At 39.0% G+C, this 18,696-nt stretch overlaps 1 pseudogene; it reads right to left on the bottom strand.

Annotated features, from left to right (window-relative positions):
* The window catches only part of LOC133229273 (craniofacial development protein 2-like), a 31,360-nt pseudogene extending 15,816 nt beyond the window's left edge, over positions 1-15,544 (bottom strand).
* Between the last annotated feature and the right edge of the window lie 3,152 nt (positions 15,545-18,696).

Raw genomic sequence — 18,696 nt, 5'->3', positions numbered from 1 at the left:
AGGCTTGGACTTATTTAAGGCATTGATGCAGTCTGCATTCAATTATATATCAATGCTTTGTCATTTCATATAGAACTTACAAATAAAGTGGGAAGTCAAGAGTCAGGAGTCCTTTAATCATACTGTATAAGCTAGATGTTTAATATTTCTCTGTCTCATTTTCACCATCTGGCAATTCTATCACCCACATTTTAAATCAATTAATTATGTAAAATGATCAGAATTATGGATCATAAGTGTTAGATAAGTGTTACTATTATTTTTATATTTTGCATTGCATAATCAATTAATTATCTAGTTATTTATAATGGATAGAAGTCAAAGTTAAATGTGTTTAGTATGTAGATATTTAAAAATACATTTGTCTTAGTTGTTTTTCCTCCAATCTTTCTATCAAGAAACAGAAGCAGAGGCGAATATAATAAGTAAAGCCCTGCTTGGATATTTTACTAAAAGTAGATAATGTTAGGTAAAAACAGTTTGAAAAGCATGTAATTTGAGTACCTAATAGTGTTTGGAAATCATTCAATATATATTTCCCATTATGTTAGTCACTTTCCTCTTTCAGCCTTTTTTTAAAATTAGTTAGCAATTTGATTATCTTCTTAGCAATAACCACTCCAAATTTATCTTTTTTCTGTAGATTTTCTTCAGAGAGTATCTTTTCTTTGATCTTTCCAGTCTGCTAGAGCTATGATGATAGCTCTAATTAATTTATCTAATGATAAATTATCATTTAATACTCTCTGCTTCTCATATGTGAGCCAAAATAAACATGGGGTTATGTGCTGCTGCTGCAAAGTCGCTTCAGTCGTGTCCGATTCTGTGAGACCCCATAGACGGCCTCCTACCAGGCTCCCCGTCCCTGGGATTCTCCAGGCAAGAGCACTGGAGTGGGTTATCATTTCCTTCTCCAGTGCATGAAAGTGAAAAGTGAAAGTGAAGTCGCTCAGTCGTGTCCCACTCTTAGCAACCCCATGGACTGCAGCCTGCCAGGCTCCTCCGTCCATGGGATTTTCCAGGCAAACATACTGGAGTGGGGTGCCATTAGTGCAAAAGATAGCAAAATTGTGCAGTAATATAGTCAAGAACAAGCCAAGAAATTTCACCTAGAAACACATACCAGGATAAATAAAAGAAATGTAAATACACACATAGTAATGTGATATTGTTATAACAGTTTACTGAAGTATCATTATACACCATAAATTTTACTTTTTTTCAATGTTTATACACTCAGTGGTTCTCATATATTCAGAGTTGTGTAAACATCATCCATATCTAATTTTAGAACATTTCATCATCCTAAAACAAACTTCTGTGTGTTAGAATTCACTGGAAAACAAACAGGTTACTTTCTGTCTCTATGAATTTGTCTCTTAAGGACATTTCATACAAGAGGAATCATACAATAGTTCTTCTTGACTATTGTTTGTTACTTTGCATGAAATTCTTAAAGTACATCCATGACATAGCATGTATCACCACTTCATTTCTTTTACTGATGAATAATATTCGATTGTATGAATATACCACATTTACTTACTCTTTATTCAGTTAATTGACATTTTTGCTTTTAGGGTATAATTAATAATTCTAAACTGAACATTCATGTACAATTTTTGAATGTTGATATATTTCCATTACTCTTGGTTATCCTTTAGGAGTAGAATTTCTGACTTTAATGGTAATTCTATATTGAACATTTTGTAGAATTATTGAACTGTTTTCCAAAATGATGGCACCATTTACTTTCCCACTAGCAATGGATTTCAGTTTCAGTTTCTCCAAATTCTCACCAACAATGAAACCATTATATATTGTATGATTTAAATTATGTGATATTTTTAAAAAGGCAAAACTCTGGAAATGGTCAGAAGAAAAGTGGTTTCCAGCAATTGAGATTGGATGGTAGAAATGAATCAGTTCAGTTCAGTTCAGTTCAGTCACTCAGTCATGTCCGACTCTTTGCGACCCCATGAATTGAAGCACGCCAGGCCTCCCTGCCCATCACCAACTCCCGGAGTTCACTCAGACTCATGTCCATCGAGTCAGTGATGCCATCCAGCCATCTCATCCTCTCTCGTCCCCTTCTCCTCCTGCCCCCAATCCCTCCCAGCATCAGAGTCTTTTCCAATGAGTCAACTCTTCACATGAGGTGGCCAAAGTACTGCAGTTTCAGCTTTAACATCATTCCTTCCAAAGAAATCCCAGGGATGATTTCCTTCAGAATGGACTGGTTGGATCTCCTTGCAGTCCAAGGGACTCTCACGAGTTTTCTCCAACACCACAGTTCAAAAGCATCAATTCTTTGGTGCTCAGCCTTCTTCACAGTCCAACTCTCACATTCATACATGACCACTGGAAAAACCATAGCCTTGACTAGACGGACCTTTGTTGGCAAAGTAATAGGCAGAGCATAGAAGGTTTTTGGAGAAGGCAATGGCAATCCACTCCAGTACTCTTGCCTGGAAAATCCCATGAACGGAGGAGCTTTGTAGGCTGCAGTCCATGGGGTCGTGAAGAGTTGTACACGACTGAGTGACTTCACTTTCACTTTTCACTTTCCTGCATTGGAGAAGGCAATGGCAACCCACTCCAGTGTTCTTGCCTGGAGAATCCCAGGGGCGGGGGAGCCTGGTGGGCTGCCGTCTATGGGGTCACACAGAGTCGGACAGGACTGAAGCGACTTAGCAGCAGCAGCAGCAGCAGAAGTTTTTTAGGGCAGAAAAAGGAGTCTGTATGATATTATAATGATGGATAAATGTCACTATACATTTGTCTAACCTGTAAACTGTGTCAAACAAATGTATAATGGCATATAGCCATCATTATAGTATTAGCACAAGTGTACATCAACTGATGAATGAATATACCATCAATTTATGAAAAGATATGGAAAAGCCTTAAATTCATATTACTAAGAGGGGGAAAAAGCAGTCTATAAACAACAATGGCTGTTTCTAGATATATAACATTCTGAAAAAAACAAAATTTGGGACACAGTCAAAATATCTTTAGTTTTGAGGAATTACTGGAAGATGAAGGAATAGGTAGATAATGAGAAGAGAGCAACATCAATAATTAGAACTTGATTTTAAAATTATATTTGTATGATTATTTTTATGGTTGTATAAAGATAAAGTGAGAATGTTTCTTATACAAACTGAATTTTGCCTAGCTTTTTTAACAAACAATGTGAAATACATTAAACTGAAAAGGATTCATAGCAGAAAAAGAAACAAATAAAGACTTGAATGGGAAATTTGACTGGCATTTCAAAAAAGAGGATATTAAAATGATAAATGAACATATGAAAAAAAAAACCTACCCCATTAGGTATCAATAAATACTAAAGAAACCCTCATTTTGATAACATAACAATAACGGCTAAACTTTAAATGACTTACAGGATAAAGTGCTAGTGAAGATACAAAACATTGCTTGGGATTTTAAGTTAGCACCACAGTTCAGTGAGAAAATAAGACTATTCTGAACAATAAAATGTACAAAGTGATATAATTTATAAGATTTCAAGATTAATGAAAAAAATCATATTTATAATAAAATTGTTGTCAAAGTAATTTGAATGTTGTAATAATCTTCAAGATCTCAATAGGTGAACACTTTGGAATGGTGCCGTTCCACAGAACATTTTTGTGTTTATGAGACTATTTGACTATATGTATCTACTGAATAGTTGTACTGGTGCTAATGTGCCTGTGTGACTAAAATTTTCATTTATTTAAATATAAATGAAATATCCTTTGGCGATGGCACCCCACTCCAGTACTCTTAGCTGGAAAATCCCATGGATGGAGGAGCCTGGTAGGCTGAAGTCCATGGGGTCGCTAAGACTTGGGCATGACTAAGTGACTTCACTTTCACTTTTCACTTTCATGCATTGGAGAAGGAAATGGCAACCCTCCAGTGTTCTTGCCTGGAGAATCCCAGGGACGGGGGAGCCTGGTGGGCTTCCATCTATGGGGTCGCACAGATTTGGACACAACTGAAGCGACTTAGCAGCAGCAGCAGCTGCAGTGACCACTAGGGCCAATGCACCTCTAGACTATTATTTCCTAACTACCTAAAACTACAAGACAATTGTTCAGCATCTGTATTCCACACTGTGATTCAGAGACCAGGATCAATTCATCTATGGTTATTCTGCTTTTTAGGATTTCATAATCCTGTACTTGACCTTCTGCATCTTGTTATGAACAGTGGAAGACAAGTTTGTAAGTGAAAGCTTTTAAGAGCCAACCAGAACCACACACATCACTATTTTCACTATCCATTGGTCAGAATGCAGTCACACAACTATATCTTGTCTAAAGGAAGGCTGGGAAATTAAAGATTAGTAGTATTCCCAAGAGGAAAAGGAAATGGGTCTTGGTGACACATAATTGTGTCACAGACATTATATTAGAAAAGAAGGATAGCTGAAGGTTCAAAGTCCAAACTCTGAAGCCAAATGTCTGGGCTTAAACCTGACTCCACCTGACTCCACTCCGTATGCTGCTTTTGCTGCTAAGTCATTTCAGTCATGTCCGACTCTGTGCAACCCCATAGACGGCAGCCCACCAGGCTCCCCTGTCCCTGGGATTCTTCAGGCAAGAACACTGGAGTGGGTTGCCATTTCCTTCTCCAATGCATGAAAGTGAAAAGTGAAAGGGAAGTCGCTCAGTCGTGTCCAACTCTTCACGACCCCATGGACTGCAGCCTACCAGGCTCCTCTGCCCATGGGATTTTCCAGGCAAGAGTACTGGAGTGGGTTGCTATTGCCTTATCCACCTTGTATATGAGATCTAGGCAAATTATTTACACTCTTTGTTCTTTTTACCATAAATGGGGGTAAAAAAGTATTTACCTTGCAGAATGGCTTTAAGATTAAACAGTGGTTTATAAAGTGCTAAGGGCAATATGTGACACATTAAAAAGTACTAGGTTGAATTATTATTTTATTATTATGACTATTATTAATAGTTTTAATTAGGTAAATGGATAAGTAAGATTAACAACCTCAGAATGAGAAAAGCATATGTGTGGAAACTTTATGTGATAGTGTAAAATATTAAATGCTAGTAGCTCTTCTGAGACAATTGGTAATATGTGGAGAAAAATTAATTTAGATTAATGCAATACACCACGAATAAAATAATTTTCAATGGGTACAATATTCAATATTGCTGCTGCTGCTGCTGCTAAGTCACTTCAGTCGTGTCCGACTCTTTGCGACCCCATAGATGGCAGCCCACCAGGCTCCTCTGTCCCAGGGATTCTCCAGGCAAGAACACTGGAGTGGGTTGCCATTTCCTTCTCCAATGCACGAAAGTGAAAGTGAAGTGGCTCAGTCGTGTCCTACTCTTAGCGACCCCATGGACTGTAGCCCACCAGGCTCCTCCATCCATGGGATTTTCCAGGCAAGAGTACTGGAGTGGGGTGCCATTGCCTTCTCCAGTTCAATATTGAGGCAACTTAAGTGTAAGAGGAAAAACATAGGAGACAAGCTATGTGATGTATAAATAGGAAAAGTTTTCTTTGACAAACCACAAAAGCATAAATTATAATAGAAATTGATGAATTTTCTCTTCAGCAAGGGTAATTATAATCAGATATACTCTTGGTATATCTTGGTAAAACCTGGGGATTTTATTTCTATATATATTTTCTAGAAAAAGTCACAAATGAACATGAGAATTTTCATACACTTCTTTTTTAATGTAGCATAGTTTAAGAGAGAATTTGAAATAGATTAAATGTCTATCAATGGTTGTTGAATAAACGCATGTTTAATATCTAACCATTGGAATTCTATTAAATAATTAAAATTAACTCACCCTTCATCTATTAACTTGACATTTATGAAAAGTGTCTTTGAAGGAAAGAAACACAGTTTAGAATAGCACACTCATTAAGAATCATTTGTGTTGTAGATTATGTTTGTGTGTTAGTTAAAGTATATAAACATTCAGGAAATGAACTCTAAATTCATCACAGCAATGACTTAGGGGAAGGCAAAAACTGTCATGGGGTTTAGTACAATGCAGAGAGGCTGCTGGAGAAGTTTTTAAAAGTAATCTCTGTATTCATCTTTGTTAATCTATACAGTATGTAGTATATTCAGATTATTATAAAGATATTTATAATAATCTGAATAAACTACTACATATTGCAGATTAGGTTCCAGATCACCACAGTAAAGCAAATATTGCAACCAAGCAAGCCATGATGATATTTTGGTTTCCCAGTGTATATAAAAGTTATGTTTTCATTACACTGTGGTCTTTTAAATGTACAGTGGTATTTTGTCTAAACAAATATACATGGTTTAATTTAAAAATACTGTATTGCTGAAAAGTACTATCCATTATCTGAGGCTTCATCGAGTCATAGTCTTTTTGGAGTAGTAACATCAGAGATCACTGATCGCAGATCACCATAACAAATATAATAATAATACAGTGAGAATTACCAAAAGGTGCCCCAGAAACACTAACTGAGCAAATACTATTGGAAAAATGGTGCCGATAGACTAGCTTAAAGCAGGCTTGCCCACAAACCTTCAATCTGTAAAAAAACACAACACTGCTAAGTATAATAAAGTGAACCATGAATAAAATGACACATACACATTTAAGTTATTATCCAAAATAAAAAAAAAATGCAAGGACAAAAGGAAGTATAAGAAATGTCACACACCAAGGAAACCAGAATTGAAAGAGACACGTGTACCCCAATGTTCATCGCAGCGCTGTTTATAATAACCAGGACATGGAAGCAACCTAGATGTCCATCAGCAGATGAATGGATAAGAAAGCTGTGGTACATATATACAATGGAGTATTACTCAGCCATTAAAAAGAATATATTTGAATCAGTTCTAATGAGGTGGATAAAGCTGGAGCCTATTATACAGAGTGAAGTAAGCCAGAAAGAAAAACACCAATAAAGTATACTAATGCATATATATGGAATTTAAAAAGATGGTAACGATAACCCTGTATGTGAGAGAGCAAAAGAGACACAGATGTATAGAATAGTCTTTTGGACTCTGTGGAAGAGGGAGAGGGTGGGATGATTTGGGAGAATGGCATTAAAACATGTATAATATCATATAAGAAACCAATTGCCAGTCCAGATTTTATGCAGGATACAGGAAGCTTGGGGCTGGTGCACTGGGATGACCCAGAGGGATGGTTTGGGGAGGGAGTTGGGAGGGGGGTTCAGGATGGGGAACACATGTACACCCGTGGTGGATGCATGTTGATGTATGGCAAAACCAGTACAATATTGTAAAGTAAAAAAAATAATAATAAAATTTAAAAAAAGAAAAATTAATTAAAAAAAAAAAGAAATGTCACAAATCTAAATGAAATCAGAGGGAGCATTCTCTTGTGCTAAGGTGTATTTTAGAGACATGAAGCAACTTCACAATTAGCTTATCCCTTCTTAAAGTCATAGTACTTTGAACTTAAAATATCACTGAGAAATAAGTACAATTCTGTTTCTAAGATTTTACTAATAGGGCTATCTATTTACCTATCTGCTCTATCTATCTATCCACATTTTAAATGTTGCTTACTATGTGTCAGGGGAAAAAAAAAAGAAAAACAGGTTTTGACTGGAGACAAACGTAACTCAGAGGTAAATTTTTGAGAAAATGCTATCCAAATTTTGAAATCAGTCCTTTCACATAAACACTCTGATCCATAAGGAAAATATGCTTTCATGTTCAGGGCATGTTTTTCATAGCACTTTTGTGTTGTATTTTAACTTTTTTCATCCAACCAATGCCTAGTCTTAATTTATTTAGGCAAAAAATATGCACACACATGCATGCATGCAAACAGAAACTCTTTTAATTTACTTCTAAGTGTTTTCCTTCTGAAACTTTAGCTATCAAATTATCGAGTGGGATTATTTCAATTTTGTTTTCTTTTTAAACTGGAGAAAAAGTAATAAAAAAGCAATGATACCTTTTTTATAAATAATCTGTATGTACATTATATGTATAAAGTTACAATTAAAAAATGTGGGACAATATTATTTTATTTGTCGAATTCTCATACTGGGCTTCCCTGGGAGCTCAGACAGTAAAGAATCACCTGCAGTGAAGGAGTCCTGGGTTCAATGTCTGGGTCAGGAAGATCTCCTGAAGGGAATGGCTACCCACTCAGTATTCTTGCTGGAGAATTCCATGGACAGAGGAGCCTGTAGGGCTACAGTTCATGGGGTCACAGAGAATCAGACACAACTAAGTGGCTAACACTTTAACTTTCACTTCCAATCCTCTTATCAGCATAAAATTAGGAGGTTTCGTTCATCATTTCTGACAGTTGTAAATGCTTAGTTTAATAGTAAAATTTCATTTGTGTAAAAGTGAAATATTATTTAACATAATTAACAATGAGAAAAGAAAACACACACAAAAACCAAATTTTGGCAGCCCCCCAAAACTGCAAAAATCAGCCAAACTCAACTAATTCTACATTGCAGTAGAATATTTTATGGAAATAAATATTAATATTATTCTACATAAATCTCAGATGACTTCACTACAATCAGTAGTGTTATAATCACTAAAACATCACTGATATGCTTAGTGACTGTGATTGCAGTAATTGAAAAAATGTATTTAGAACCCACCAAAGATTAATGATTTTTGTAAAGTAACTAAAACAAGTATCAAACAGTAGTCTCTGAAGTTAAGATAGTGAAAATAATGTTTACTTGTCAGAAGAAGCAAGTTAGATGTATTGGAATAATAGTTGTACAAAATATAAATTCTCTAATAAGAGACATGATCTATTTGTTGGTGGAAAATGATTCAGTCTTCCTTTATGCTTGGGTCACTCTGATTATGGGAGGTGAAATGAATGATCAGTCAGTTTGGGAGGGATCACTGGTTTGTTGGTTCTGATCACTTATCAACTCGTGTCTGACTTTTTGCAACCCCATGGACTGCAGCAAATCAGGCTTCCCTGTTGTTCACTATCTCCTGGAGTTGCTAAAATTCACGTCCATTGGATCGGTGATGCCATCCACCATCTCATCCTGTCACCGCACCCCCCCCCCCCGCCCCCCGTTCCTGCCCTCAATTTTTCCCAGCTTCAGGGTCTTTCCAGTAAGTCAGCTCTTTGCTGTCCAAAGTATTGGAGCTTCAACATCAGTCCTTGCAATGAATATTCAGGGTTGATTTCCTTTAGTGTTGACTGGTTTGCTCTCCTTGCTGTTCTATGGACTTTCAAGAGTCTTCTCCAGCACCACAATTTGAAAGCATCAATTATTCAGTGCTCAGCCTTCTTTATGGTTCAATTCTCACATCCTTACATGACTACTAGAAAAACCATAGTTCTGACTACACACCATTTGTCAGCAAAGTGATGTCTCTCTGCTTATTTTAATATGCTGCCTAGGTTTTTCATAGCTTTTCTTCCAAGGAGCAATTATCTTTTAATTTCATGGCTGTAGTCATTGCTCACAGTGATTTTGGAGCCAAAGAAAAGAAAATCTGTCACTGTTTCCTTTTTACCCCATCTGTTTGCCATGAAGTGATGGGAAAGGATGCAATGGTTTTATTTTTTTAATACTTAGTTTTAAGCCAGTTTTTTTTTCACTCTTCTCTTTCATCCTCATCAATAGGCTCTTTACTTCCTCTTTGATTTCTACCATTTGAGTGGTATTATCTGAATATCTGAAGTTGTTGATGTTCCTCCCAGCAGTCTTGGTTCCAGCCTGTGATTCATCCAACCCAGTATTTCATATGATGTGCTCTGCATAAAAGTTAAATAAGCAGGGTGACAATATACAGCCTTGATGTATTCCCTTCCCTTTCTTGAAGTTCACAATGTATAGAACAGTCCTAGTTTCTTCTCCTTAAGGGCAGAGGTCCATAAACTATAGCATTACTTTGTAGGTTGGACAAATATGCTTAATTCTAGATTTATTTAGCAGGACAGTTTGTCTCTCCCACTAAGCCCTTTCCTTTGACCTGGCCTCTTTCAGAAATATATATGATATTTTGGTTTTTATTTTATTTAACTGGTTTATTTCTCACATATGAAGAACTTGGTTGAAATTGAAGTGTGCCATATTTTAAAGTCCACCTCAAAGATCTCAACACTGCTCAGTTAGTGTTGTAATCTATAACACTCCAACAAGTTTCATTAAATATAATTTATTGCATTCTAACTCACTTGTGAACTTACCTTACTAGTGGGGAATATAAAATAGCTTTTACATTTACACATCATTGAAATGACAGTTCTGGTAACAGTATAACCTTTAAATATTCCTAAATTTATGTGAGGCAAGCATAAAGTATAGCAGCCTATTGGAATGTGTAGCATATGTTTTCCAATGATAATTTAGAACAGGAGTCAGTACAACCTGTAGGTAATTCCCACCCAGCCTCCTGTCTTTCTTACTTTCACTGTAACATAGACACAGTCATTCATTTACTAGTAGCTCTCTTGTTTGAAAAGAAAATTCATATAACTAAAACAAACACACAGAAAGAGGATAGAAAATAATTTCAACAAGGAAAGTCTGAAAATAGTTTTTTTAACTATTTGCACACTACAATGGCAGAATGGAATAGAATGAAAGAAGCAAAATACCCCATAGATCCTAAAATATTTACCATCTTTTTCTTTACTGAGAAAGTTTGCTGACATCTGATGTCAAAGCCTCTTATCCTTATCCCTCAAATGGTTGCTGCTGCTGCGTCGCTTCAGTCGTGTCCGACTCTGTGCGACCCCATAGACAGCAGCCAACCAGGCTTCCCGTCCCTGGGATTCTCCAGGCAAGAACACTGGAGTGGGTTGCCATTTCCTTCTCCAATGCATGAAAGTGAAAAGTGAAAGTGAAGTCGCTCAGTCGTGTCCAACTCTAGCGACCCGATGAACTGCAGCCTACCAGGCTCCTCCATCCATGAGATTTTCTAGGCAAAAGTACTGGAGTGGGGTGCCATTGACTTCTCTGCCCTCAGATGGTAGACAGAATGAAAACCACAATCACAGAAAACTAATCAAACTGATCTCATGGACCACAGCCTTGTCTAACTCAATGAAACTATGAGCTATGCCATGTAGGGCCACCAAGATGGATGGGTCATGGTGGAAAGTTCTGATAAAATGTGGTCCACTGGAGAAGGGAATGGCAAACCACTTCAGTACTCTTGCCTTGAGAACCCCATGAATAGTATGAAAATGCAAAAAGATAGGACACTGAAAGATGAACTCCCCAGGTCAGCAGGTGCCCAATATGATATGGAGAAGAGTGGAGAATAACTCCAGAAAGATTGAAGAGACAGAACCAAAGCAAAACAAAACAAACAAACAAACAAAAAAACACACCCAGTTGTGGATATGACTGGTGATGGGAGTTGTAAAGAACAATATCACACAGGAACCTGGAATGCTAAGTCCATGAATCAAGGCAAATCGGAAGTAGTCAAACAGGAGATGGCAAGAATGAAACATTGACATTTTAGGAATCAGCAAACTAAAATGGACTGGAATGGGTGAATTTAACTCAGATGACCATTAATTCTTCTGTGGGCAAGAATACCCCATCAAAGAAATGGAGTAGCCCTCGTAGTCAACAGAAGAGTCCAAAATGCAGCTCTTGGGTGCAATTCAAAAATGACAGAATGATCTCTGCACATTTCCAAGGCAAACCACTCAATATCAGAGGAATCCACATCTATGCCCCACCAGTAATGATGAAGAAGCTGAAGTTGAATGGTTCTATGAAGACCTACAAGACCTTCTAGAACTAACACACAAATAGGATCTCCTTTTCATTATCAGATCAGATCAGTCGCTCAGCCCTGTCCGACACTTTGCAACCCCATGAATCGCAGCATGCCAGGCCTCCCTGTCCATCACAAACTCCCGGAGTTCACTGAGACTCACGACCATTGAGTCAGTGATTCCATCAAACTATCTCATCCTCTGTCGTCCCCGTCTCCTCCTGCCCCCAATCCCTCCCAGCATTAGAGTCTTTTACAATGAGTCAACTCTTCGCATGAGGTGGCCAAAGTACTGGAGTTTCAGCTTTAGCATCATTCCTTCCAAAGAAATCCCAGGGCTGATCTCCTTCAGAATGGACTGGTTGGATCTCCTTGCAGTCCAGGGACTCTCAAGAGTCTTCTCCAACACCACAGTTGAAAAGCATCAATTCTTCGGCACTCAGCCTTCTTCACAGTCCAACTCTCACATCCATACATGACCACAGGAAAAACCATAGCCTTGACCAGACAAACCTTTGTTGGCAAAGTAATGTCTCTGCTTTTGAATATGCTATCTAGGTTGGTCATAACTTTCCTTCCAAGGAGTAAGCATCTTTTAATTTCATGGCTGCAGTCACCATCTGCAGTGATTTTGGAGCCCAGAAAAACGAAGTCTGACACTGTTTCCACTGTTTCCCCATCTATTTCCCAGGAAGTGGTGGGACCGGATGCCATGATCTTCGTTTTCTGAATGTTGAGCTTTAAGCCAACTTTTTCCCTCTCCACTTTTACCTTCATCAAGAGGCTTTTTAGTTCCTCTTCACTTTCTGCCATAAGGGTGGTGTCATCTGCATATTTGAGGTTATTGATATTTCTCCTGGCAATCTTGATTCCAGTTTGTGTTTCTTCCAGTCCAGCGTTTCTCATGATGTACTCTGCATATAAGTTAAATAAACAGGGTGACAATATACAGCCTTGACGTACTCCTTTTCCTATTTGGAACCAGTCTGTTGTTCCATGTCCAGTTCTAACTGTTGCTTCCTGACCTGCATACAAATTTCTCAAGAGGCAGATCAAGTGGTCTGGTATTCCCATCTCTTTCAGAATTGTCCACTGTTTATTGTGATCCACACAGTCAAAGGCTTGGCATATTTATATTCAATAAAGCAGAAATAGATGTTTTTCTGGAACTCTCTTGCTTTTTCCATGATCCAGCGGATGTTGGCAATTTGATCTCTGGTTCCTCTGCCTTTTCTAAAACCAGCTTGAACAACTGGAAGTTCACGGTTCACATATGGTTGAAGCCTGGCTTGGAGAATTTTGAGCATTACTTTACTAGCATGTGAGATGAGTGCAATTGTGTGGTAGTTTGAGCATTCTTTGGCATTGCCTTTCTTTGGGATTGGAATGAAAACTGACCTTTTCCAGTCCTGTGGCCACTGCTGAGTTTTCCAAATTTGCTGGCAAATTGAATGCAGCACTTTCACAGCATCATCTTTCAGGATTTGGAATAGCTCAACTGGAATTCTATCACCTTCACTAGCTTTCTTCGTAGTGATGCTTTCTAAGGCCCACTTGGCTTCACATTCCAGGATGTCTGGCTCTAGGTCAGTGATCACACCATCGTGATTATCTGGGTCGTGAAGATCTTTTTTGTACAGTTCTTCTGTGTATTCTTGCCATCTCTTCTTAATATCTTCTGCTTCTGTTAGGTCCATACCATTTCTGTCCTTTATCGAGCCCATCTTTGCATGAAATGTTCCCTTGGTATCTCTGATTTTCTCGAAGAGATCCCTAGTCTTTGCCATTCTGTTGTTTTCCTCTATTTCTTTGCATTGATCGCTGAAGAAGGCTTTCTTATCTCTTCTTGCTATTCTTTGGAACTCTGCATTAAGATGTTTATATCTTTCCTTTTCTCTTTTGCTTTTCACTTCTCTTCTTTTCACAGCTATTTGTAAGGCCTCCCCAGACAGCCATTTTGCTTTTTTGCATTTCTTTTCCATGGCAATGGGTTTGATCCCTGTCTCCTGTACAACACCATGAACCTCATTCCATAGTTCATCAGGCACTCTATCTATAAGATCTAGGCCCTTAAATCTATTTCTCACTTCCACTGTATAATCATAAGGGATTTGATTTAGGTCATACCTGAATGGTCTAGTGGTTTTTCCTACTTTCTTCCATTTAAGCCTGAATTTGACAATAAGGAGTTCATGGTCTGAGCCACAGTCAGCTCCTGGTCTTGTTTTTGCTGACTGTAGAGAGCTTCTCCATCTTTGGCTGCAAAGAATATAATCAATCTGATTTCGGTGTTGACCATCTGGTGATGTCCATGTGTAGAGTCTTCTCTTGTATTGGTGGAAGAGAGTGTTTGTTATGACCAGTGCATTTTCTTGGCAAAACTCTATTAGTCTTTGCCCTGATTCATTGCGTATTCCAAGGCCAAACTTACCTGTTACTCCAGGTGTTTCTTGACTTCCCACCTTTGCATTCCAGTCCCCTATAATGAAAAGGACATCTTTTTTGGGTGTTAGTTCTAAATGTCTTGTAGGTCTTCATAGAACCGCTCAACTTCAGCTTCTTCAGCATTACTGGTTGGGGCATAGACTTGGATTACCATGATATTGAATGGTTTGCCTTGGAAATGAACAGAGATCATTCTGTCATTTTTGAGATTGCATCCAAGTACTGCCTTTCGAACTCTTTTGTTGACCATGATGGCTAGTCCATTTCTTCTGAGGGATTTCTGCCCGCAGTGGCAGATATAATGGTCATCTGAGTTAAATTCACCCATTCCAGTCCATTTCAGTTCACTGATTCCTAGAATGTCGACATTCACTCTTGCCATCTCTTGTTTGACCACTTCCAATTTGCCTTGATTCATTGACCTGACATTCCAGGTTCCTATGCAACATTGCTCTTTACAGCATCGGACCTTGCTTCTATCACCAGTCACATCCACAGCTGGGTATTCTTTTTGCTCTGGCTCCATCCCTTCATTCTTTTTGGAGTTATTTCTCCACTGATCTCCAGTAGCATATTGGGCACCTACTGACCTGGGGAGTTCCTCTTTCAGTATCCTATTATTTTGCCTTTTCATACTGTTCATGGGGTTCTCAAAGCAAGAATACTGAAGTGGTTTGCCATTCCCTTCTCCAGTGGACCACATTCTGTCAAATCTCTCCCCCATGACCCATCCATCTTGGGTTGCCCCACGAGCATGGCTTAGTTTCATTGAGTTAGACAAGGCTGTGGTCCTAGTGTGATTAGATTGTCTAGTTTTCTGTGATTCGTTTCAGTGTATTTGTCCTCTGATGCAGGCGGCTGCGACGGGCGTGCCATAGCACAGGCAGCTGCGACGGTCGCCTCATAGTGCAGGCAGCTGCGACCCTGTGCCATAGAGCGCCCAAGAGGAGCCACCCCATGCCTGAGGTCAGGGGCAGAAGCTGGGAGGACCCCATGCCCAAAGGGCGGTGGCGAAGAGGAGTTACCCCACGTCCCAGGTCAGGGGCAGCGGCCGAGAGTACCAGACTGCGACAGCACAGGAACAGCTGAGAGGAGCTACCCCACGTCCAAGGTCAAGGGGGGCGGCCAAGAGGAGATACCCAGTGTCCGAGGCCAGGGGCAGCGGCCAGGAGGAGATATCCCATGCCCCAAGACCAAGGCCAGGGGTGATGGGCGGGAGGAGCTACCCCAAGCCCCTAAGCCCGAGGCCAAGGGTGGCGGCGGGGAGGAGCAACCGCACGACCGAGGCCAGGGGTGGTGACCGGGAGGACCAACCCCACGTCCAAGGAGCAGTGGCCGCATGGTCACAGGAGGGCCTAGAGGAGCTATCCCACATTGAAGGTCAGGAAGGGTGTCAGTGAGGAGATACCCCTCCTCCAAGGTAAGGAGCAATGGCTGAGCTTTGCTGGAGCAGCCGTGACGAGATACCTTTTATTATAGGGGACTGGAATACAAAAGTAGGAAGTCAGGAGATACCTGGAGTAACAGGCAAATTTGGCTTTGGAGTACAAAATGAAGCAGGAAAAAGGCTAACAGACTTATGCCAAGAGAACACACTAGTCATAGCAAACACCTCTTCCAACAACACAGGAGAAGCCTCTACACATGGATATCACAAGGTGGTCAATACTGAAATCATATTGATTATATTCTTTGCAGCCTAAGATGGAGAATCATATACAGTCAGCAAAAACAAGACCAGGAGATGACTGTGGCTCAGTCATGAACTATAACAAGCCAAATTGAGACTTAAATTGAAGAATGTAGGGAAAACCACTAGACCATTTAGGTATGACCTAAATCAAATCCCTTATGATCATACAGTGGAAGTGAGAAATAGATTTAAGGGACTAGGTCTAATAGACAGGTTGTCTGATGAACTATGGATGGCGGTTCATGACATTGTACAGGAGGCAGTGATCAAGATCATCCCCAAGAAAAGTAAATGCAAAGAGGGAAAATGGCTGTCTGAGGAGGCCTTACGAGTAGCTGAGAAAAGAACAGAAGCTAAAGGCAAAGGAGAAAAGGAAAGATATACACATTTGAATGCAGAGTTCCAAAGATTAGCAAGGAGAGATGAGAAAGCCTTCCTCAGTGATCAGTGCAAAGAAATAGAGGAAAACAACATAATGTTAATAATTAGACATCTCTTCAAGAAAATTAGAGATGACAAGGAAATATTTCATCCAAAAATGGGCACAATAAAGGACAGAAATGGTATGGACTTAACAGAAGGAGAAGATATTAAGACAAGGTAGATTAAAAAAAAAAAAAAAGAATTATACAAACACTATATTTATGACCCAGGGCGTATATTGTCACCCTGCTTATTTAACTTCTATGCAGAGTACATCATGAGAAATGCTGGGCTGGAAGAAGCACAAGCTGGAATCAAGATTGCCCTGAGAAATATCAATTACCTCAGATATGCAGATGACACCACCCTTATGGCAGAAAGTGAAAAAGAACTAAAAAGCCTCTTGATGAAAGTTAAAGAGGAGAGTGAAAAAGTTGGCTTAAAGCTCAACATTCAGAAGTCTAAGATCATGGCATCCAATCCCATCACTTCATGGGAAATAGATGGGGAAACAGTGGAAAAAGTGTCAGATTTTATTTTTCTGGGCTCCAAAATCACTAAAGATGGTGCTTACAGCCATGAAATTAAAAGACTCTTACTCCTTGGAAGGAAAGTTATAACCAACCTAGATAGCATATTGAAAAGCAGAGACATTACTTTGCCAACAAAGTCTGTCTAGTCAAGGCTATGGTTTTTCCAGTGGTCATGTATGGATGTGAGAGTTGGACTGTGAAGAAAGCTGAGCACCGAATAATTGATGCTTTTGAACTGTGGTGTTGGAGAAGACTCATGAGAGTCCCTTGGACTGCAAGGAGATCCAACCAGTCCATTCTGAAGATCAGCCCTGGGATTTCTTTGGAAGGAATGATGCTAAAGCTGAAACTCCAGTACTTTGGGAACATCATGTGAAGAGTTGACTCATTGGAAAAGACTCTGATGCTGGGAGGGGTTGGGGGCAGGAGGAGAAGGGGACAACAGAGGATGAGATGGCTCAATGGCATCACTGACTCGATGGATGTGTCTCAGTGAACTCCGGGAGTTGGTGATGGACAAGGAGGCCTGGCGTGCTGTGATTCATGGGGTTGCAAAGAGTCAGAAACAACTGAGTGACTGAACTGAACTGAACTGAAATATTTTAAAAAGCAAATATTTCATAAATATCACCAACTCATTAGACATGAGTTTGAGCAATCTCTGAGAGTTGGTGATTGGCATGGAAGCCTGGTGTGCTTCAGTCCATGGGGTCACAGAGTAGGACACACATAAGTTACTGAACTGACTGATTACAAAGAGCAGTGTATAGACGTGCAGAATGCTCTGTGTGGCATTTTCAGTTCTTGCGAGAACTTGTATTTACTCACGTGATGTTCAACCTGGCCTACTTTCCTTCTGTCTTGGTAATTTTCTTGGTAGAGTCATTAATGAATCTCTATAAACCATCAGTTGTAGCAAGAGTTTTTAATATATGCTTTCCACTTCAAAGATAATGGGGTTCATAGAATCTTTATATTTTAATCATATCTGTATTATGAGTATGTTTCCTGAAACCACTAGTCTGTCTTCATTTATATAACTTATGCTACATAAAAAGCCAGTATATTATCTGGTGGATGACGACTAGTTTCATAAGTTAATTAATTGCAAATCAGGGCCAAAACAGTAAGACATAATTGTCATTTTAAAAGTAATTTTTCTATAGAATTCTTTTCATTTTGGTATGACCAAGTTCTATACCTTCCTAGCATGAAATGATATTTTTAAGGGCTCATGATATACTATAGAAGTTAATCTTGTTAAATTCAATAGTTATCAAGTGCCCTGACATAAATTTGACCAGATAAAATGTATTAAATTGATACCAACTAAAGAAGAACTGAAATAATAGTGTGGAAGAGGACATCTCTAACCAGTGTCACCTTGCATCCCTTCTATCACATGCTATATGTGTGACGATGTGCTCAAAGAACACTGCACCTAGATTAAATAGAACATCTTATAAATGAATAGCTAATAAACTCCAGAAAGAATATTTCTCTCATTTTTAATCAACTGTATTGCAGTATAATTTAGAAACAATAAAATATATGTATCAAGTATCACACCCGTGTAATAACAACCTCAAATGAGATATAGAATATTTCTATCACCAAAAAATTAACTTTTGCCCCTTTGTAGTTTATCTCTCTATTCCTCTCCTAGAAAACTAGGAGACTAGTGACTTGTGGATTTTGTCATTGTAGAGTAGCCTTTACTAGGGTTTTTATGTGGGAATTTTTACTAAAAATGGAGAAGGCAATGGCACCCCACTTCAGGACTCTTGCCTGGAAAATCCCATGGACTGAGGAGCCTGGTAGGCTGCAGTCCATGGGGTCGCTAA

This window comes from Bos javanicus, chromosome 17 (assembly GCF_032452875.1).
Source record: "Bos javanicus breed banteng chromosome 17, ARS-OSU_banteng_1.0, whole genome shotgun sequence".
Taxonomy (NCBI): domain Eukaryota; kingdom Metazoa; phylum Chordata; class Mammalia; order Artiodactyla; family Bovidae; genus Bos; species Bos javanicus.
The sequence above is the reverse complement of the archived record's forward strand: the minus strand, read 5'-3'. Positions and strand labels throughout refer to the sequence as shown.